The sequence below is a fragment of the Benincasa hispida genome, chromosome 9, assembly GCF_009727055.1.
Source record: "Benincasa hispida cultivar B227 chromosome 9, ASM972705v1, whole genome shotgun sequence".
Classification (NCBI taxonomy): domain Eukaryota; kingdom Viridiplantae; phylum Streptophyta; class Magnoliopsida; order Cucurbitales; family Cucurbitaceae; genus Benincasa; species Benincasa hispida.
In genome coordinates, this window is record NC_052357.1 from 70,481,258 (window position 1) to 70,488,412 (window position 7,155).

Consider the following 7,155-nt stretch of genomic DNA (forward strand, 5'->3'; position numbering starts at 1 on the left):
CCAGGGTAAACGATCGTGTAGTGTCTGTAGGCAACAGACCGAGCTAAACGATAGGCTAAACGATCGCATAGCTTTTGCTAGACGATCGCTTAGTTTTATCTAAACGATTGAGCATTGTAAGTTGGTAATTTGATGAGTATTTGATTTGAATTCGTTATTGGTCAACAACTTGTTAGGTTGCTGACTAATGTGTGGTGCGATAATGATACTATGTGATACTACGTTCTAAATGATGTATGCAGTGATGCTTAGATGCTTTCATAGTATGCGTTCGTGTAGTGTGCGCGTGTCACAAGTTTTCTTATGCTGGAACCAAGTATAATTCCAACGCAAGTTTCTCAGAGTGATCTGAGGTCAAACACGGGAATTGCGATGATTAATGCGATACTGATGTGGTATCTGCGACAGGTAAACATAAAGAATAATGAATTGATTTAAGAAAAGTAAAATGTGGTAAAGAGTAAATTGCGAAAAAGAATAGAATGCGATGATAAGTAAAGTGCGATAATAAAATAACATGCGATGGTAATAAATTGCGGTAAAATAAATTTCGGTGATAAAATAAGATGTGATAGTAAAGTAAATGCGGTAACAAATAAATGAATAAACACTTAAATATACAAAGTGAGGTATGGCTGTGAAGATGTGCAAAAGTATCTGATGAATGCGGTGACAAGTCTTGTGAAATGAGTCAGAAAGAGAATGGTTTGAGGGAAAGGACATCGCAAGGTTGTCAATCTTGTTAAGGACGCAACTAAGGTTCCGCTTTCCCTTGGCTTACACCTTTCAGTGATCAGCTGGATTCCCATATGTCTATGGTGAAACAAGGATGAACATGGTGAACGCAAGGTTGTTTCCATCTCTGGAAATACTTCTCGCTTTAGTTAATGCATTCTTCAAACCTTCTTTCGAGAGGCGGGATAACATCTTCACTTCTACTCTCACAGATGAAGATGTCGTCGAGCATGCGTTAGCTAAACTTAGCTGATTTCTTCAACAATGATTAACTTACTCGCTTAATCCTTCCCCTTTGCCCTGGGATTAGACAAGGTGAAGGAAATGGATGATGAATGTATGGTGAAGAATAGAGAAATGACGATGAATTTGATAATGATATTAAAATCTAAAGATAAGCGTTTGTTACAGATAGTGAATGAAAGATTAGAGATGAACACAGTGGATGAATAGAAAATGAGAACAAATACAGAAAGCGTGTCAATGTCTTGTCATGGATCCCGATCAGAGACGATTTGCTTGTCGGCGTGTGGTAGGAATGTAGTGGAAAGCTTCCCTCTTAGGCCTGTTTTCCAGGTAAAAGTGATCTTTGCACAGAGCTTCTTCTTCAGGAATGGAAATAATTGCTTGCTTTAGAGACTTACCTTTCGGTCTTGTCTCGTCTCTCCCCCAATTTCTATAAATTGTCTCTTCAGACCAACCTCCTTTCTTTGAATTTGATGTAGCTATTTATAGACCTTGGCTCTTCTGCATCAATGGTCCCGCTCTGAAAAGCTTATTTTTCCTGCCATGGCATAGTTGAAACGTCTGCTCTGCTCCACATTTAATTTGTTAGAATCGTACAACAGAAAAGCTATACAATTTCAGAAGTCCTTGTGAATGCATCGCTCTTTACATCTACGATCGATCGCTACATGCGGTGTAATTGCTTTGATCGTTTTATCGATTGTCGAATGCAGTACAAATGCGTTGATTGTTTGCGTCCATGATCGATCGTTGCATGCGCTGCAATTGCGTTGTTCTTTTTCGTTCTCGATTGCCCGCCGCATGCAGTGTGAATGTGTTATTCATTTTTGTCCTCAAGCGATTATCGCATGCGTGACCTGTTTTCTGCAAAACAAAGACTTGAACATTCCATTTTGCCATCGCAATGGGGTTAACGGGTGTGCTTACGACACTTTACAATTTTCGCGTTTTTAAGCCAATTTCTATATGACCAACGTAACTTTTCCTTCTTTTTGCCGCATAATCTAAATAAAACGGTATAAATAACTTGTATTTCTACAAGTTATCAGGCATCGACCTATATGATAGGTCTCTGCCATCTCTCACTTGCCCAGTCGTGTACGCAATTGGTGTTTTCTCTGTTCGTCTGCCTCATACCAAGTTCAAACAGATCCCACCCTCTAGATTTTCACACCGAGAATACCAAGGTAGCCTTGTTGGTGGTGTCAGACTCAACTTGACACCGTCGAGGTTTTTTGGAGGCCGTTCGTGGTGCTATAGAGGTCGTTTGTGTTGTGGAAGAGTGTGTGACCGAGGAGATCATTGAGGACGAGCGTGAAGTGTTCGTGCGATGTTGCGGTCTTGCAGATCAAACGTTCGAAGCTGCCGTTGTTCAAGCGTTCGTGCACATCGGAGCGTGGAGATGCTTCTGCCATTGTGCGTAGAGTTTGATCTCTTTATTCATTTGTAGTTCATGTTGTAATTTCTGCATTTTAATTGTATAACCGCTTGTTAGAAGTTGACTGTAAATATATGTTCATCCATGATTGTAATTTGGAATAGTCTTGTTCCACTGCTCATGGAAATCTCATATCCAATTTCCTTCACAAACACCTTATTCTCACTCGGATCATAGAATATCCACCTCTCGTTTCTTTGGGGTAGCCTACAAAGAGGCAAACTTTCGAACGCGGTTCCAACTTTTTAGGGTTATCCATAAGCACGTGGGCCAGACATCCTCCAATCCTAAAGTGGTGTAAACTACCTTTACGGCCTCTCCATAGCTCAAAAGGTGTTTTAAAAGCACTTTTCGAGGTAATGTTGTTCAAAATATAACATGCAGTCTCCACTGCAAATCCCCAAAACGAGTCTGGATGATGAGCATAACTCATCATAGACCAAACCATGTCCAACAGGGTTCTGTTTCTCCTTTCTGATACACCATTCTGCAGAGGTGTTCCTGGGACCATGATTATGGACGTGATTCCATGTTTTATCATATAGTTCTAGAATTCTAAGTCCATATTCTCTCCACCATGATCAGATCGTAGTGTTTTTATCTTCTTACCTAACAAGTTTTCAACTTCAGCCTTATACTTTTTGAACTTTTCAAGAGCGTCAGACTTCCGTTGCATTAGGTATAGATACCCAAATCTTGAATAATCATCTTGAAAGAGATGAAATATTCATACCCATCTCGAGCTCTTACACTTGTCGGACCATAGAGTGAATATATAAGCTCCAAAGTTTCTTGGGCTCTATAACCTTTTCCAGTAAAAGGTCGTTTGGTCATCTTGCCTTCAAGGCATAATTCACATACCTGTAAAGAGTTTTCTTCTAAACCTTTTAGAAGTCCACATTTCACCAACTTCTCAATCTTATTGAGGTTGATGTCACCTAACCTTAGATATCAAAGATGGGCGTTTTCCTTAGGAGAAACCCTTGGTCTTTTTGCAGTTGTTGCTGTTCTGAACATTTCAGTATTAAGCAAGGCTTTTATGACTAATGGTCTTAGTACATATAAGTTATTTTCCATTGAACCAGAACTAATCTCCATACCATTCTTGAAAAGAAATACTTTATTCTCAGAAAATGAGACGGTATAACCTTATTTAATCAGACAAGAAACTTAGATTAAGTTCCTCTTGATATGAGAAACTACGTAAATATTATTCAGTAACAGATAACGTTTCTTGTCCAAAAATAACTTCAGCCTGCCTACAGCAATAGCTGAAACAACCTTACTAGTACCGACTTAAAAGAGTCAACTCTCCATCTTCCAACATTTTCCAAGAACTAGCTCGCTCCTTGATCGTTTAGTAATATCTCACTCGCATGAGAATCGTCTAGCCAATCGTCTAGTAATATCTCGCTCTCAATCGTTTAGACGATCGTTTAGTCTCTCGCTCAATCGTTTAGAGTCGATCATCTAGTCTCTCGCTAGATCGTTTACACAATCGTTTAGTAAATCTCGCTTGATCATTTAGTCTCTCGTGAGGGCTATCGTGTAGTCTCTCGTGAGTAAACGATTAGTGAAGCAATTAATGAAGCGATCGTTCATAAAAAATAAAAAAAGTCATTTTATCCTTCAGTTATTCAAAACTGAAATCAACCTCCTACTTGCACGGTTAATAGAAAAAATAACCAATTAAACAATTATGTCATTGAGTTACCGGTAAACGCTTAGCTTTATCTAAACGATTAGTGAAGCAATTAATGAATCAGTTTTTTGGTTAGTTTGAAGTGTTCAACTTTAGCCTTATACTTTTTGAACTTGAATCCATTGAGCTACCAAGGGGACATGGACCTGTAGTTTTAAGCTCTAACGGTACGTGAATAACTGACTAAACTCTTTTGTCACGAGATCTACCATCCGTTAACTATTGATCACTCCACTAAAAACCAGTAGCTACACTCTTTGCACTACAGATATATTTCTATGTCCATATAACCAATCAATAGTGCGATGACCCTTCACAAATCACTCATAAGTATAGTTGAGCCAATTTACCGTTTTGCCCCTGTAGTTACATCTGACTCCTTAAGTACCATTGATTCCTCTAATGAATAATAAATCATAGTCCTACTGTGACTGAGTCCTCTCTTCCAAAGAGAGGGTGTGGTCACTATATTCAAGACCCGGAATCAGCCCTTAAGGGAGCAACTTATCTACTTATCCCTACTTCGGAGTAGGAGTGAATTTTGTCTTGTATAGTTGAGTTTCCAGCTTCTCAATCAGACGAATCCCTAAAAAAGTAAGCTTGTTGATTTGGCAATCTTGTCACTCTCACCCATACTAATTAAAGAACTGCCCTCATAGGCAAGAACTCCCAACTCACTCAGGATTAAGGTCATATCACCTATGGTCATTTTAGTGAAATGTAAGTCTCAATTATCAACAGAGTTATATAAAGAGACTAATCATCTCGTGGTCTGGTCTTATACAAACTATTTGTATAGGATACCCCACTCGCATGTCTCCACATGAATGGTTAGGATCAGACCATTTGTAGCATTTTACAACACTTGTAACATCTACAAAGTTGGTCATATCCATAGTGTCACTAGGATAAGGTATCCCTCATTTATCTTTATACTACAGACCATTTAGGTTATTACTTAAGGCATGATCCACTTGTATGTCTCACATACATGCTTAAGTTACATGAAATAACCAAGGATCTTAGTTTATTGGATTGAGTAAAATAAAATAACACTTACTTTATTAATAACAATGTGTGTACAAAATGTTTACAAACTACGAGACCACCAAGAGAATTAGGACACCAACCCAACAAAGTGGATCACGCCTTAAGTGATAACCTAAATGGTCTGTAGTATATGGATAAATGAGGGAAACCTTATCCTGGTGACACTATAGATACGACCCGCTTTGTAGATGTTACAAGTGTTGTAAAGTACTAAAGATGGTCTGGTCCTGATCATTCATGTGGAGACATTGAGCGGAGGTATCCTATACAAAGGAGTTTGTTTAAGATCGGACCACGAAATGTTTAGTCTCGACAGAGACTTTCATTTCACTAGGATGACCATAGGTAAAATGACCTTAATCCTGAGTGAGTTGGGAACTCCTGCTTATGAGGGCGGTCCTTTGATTTGTATGGGTGCAAGTGGCCAGATTGGCAACTCAAACCTACCACTTTGGGGATTCATCTAATTGGGGAGCTGGGAACTCAGCTACACAAGAAGGAATTCACTCATTCCCTGAAGCAAGGGTAAATAGATAGATTGTTCCCTTCAAGGTTGATTTCAGGGCTTGAATAATGTGGCGCCACACACTTTCTCATGGCCCGAGAAGTGTTCACTCATAGTAGGACTATGATGTATTGTTCAATACAGGAATCAGTGGTATTTAAGAAGATAGATGCAAATATAGAAGCAAAACAGTAAATTAGCCCAAGTATACTTACGAGCGATCTGTGAAGAGTTATCGTACTGTTGATTAGTTATGTCCAATGGACACAAAAATATATCTGTAGTGAGAAGAGTGCAGCTGTCGGTCTCTAGTGGAGTGCCCAACAGTTAACAGATGATGGATATCGTGACTAAAGAGTTTAGCCAGTTATTCACGTACCGTTGGAGCTTCAAGCTACAGGTCCATAAGGTCCCCTTAGTAGCCCCATGGATTCAAGTTGAGAATCAGTTTTTGGGTTAATTTGAAGTGTTCAAATTAACAAGAGGGAATTTGATTGTATATGAAATAATTAAATTGGTTCAATTATATGTGATATAATTGATTTGATGTATTAGATACATTAATTGGAGGAATTAATATAAATATGATTTATATTAAATAAAGGAGAAAAGAACTATGGTTTAAATATTACATATGATTTGATATTAAAATTATAGGTTATAAATATTATATGATAAATTAGTTATTATATTTACTTATAATAAAATAGAGTTCTTTTTACAACAAGGTATCAATAGTTTCTATCCATGTACTAATAGTAAGGGTATTTTTTAACCTTTTTTTTTTTTAAAGTTTAAGGGTATTTTTTTATACTTTGAAAGTTGAGAGGTATTTTTGAAACAAAATATTAATTGTAGGGGTGTACATGAGTTGGGTTGGGTTGGGTTGGGTTGTCACTATTATAACTTATTTTTTCTTATTAATTTTAAATACGTAAATTTATCTACAACACAACGCTAATAACTAAAATCTTTTAAAATTCAAATGTTAATAACCAAATTGATAGGATATACTAGCATGCAACAAAATCAAACAGAATCAATAAGCACTCTAATTACATTTAATTTGAATTCTAAAAGCATGCTTCAACAGAAAATTAAGTAGAGGGTTTCTTAACAACATACCTTTGATGAATTCTCCCAATTCCAAGTTGCTCTTCATGTGATCCCAGCTCCAATTCAACAATAAACCACCAAGAGATTTTCTCTACTATTCTCAGCTTTGAATTTGAGTGGTGGAACTCAGATTGGAGTGAATTTGTGAAGGAAGAAATCAGTGAGTTTTCAGATGAAGATGAAAGTTGCAGAAGAAACCATTTTCAGCAACATTTTCCTCTCTTCAACAAAAATAGAAAGTGATTTAATCTTCTTCTACATGCAGGTATATAGATCCAGATGAAAGCCACCTCAAATTTCATTCAAAAGAGTGTTAGATGTGTGTATTAGAATAAAATCACCTCATGCTTTCACGAATTGTGA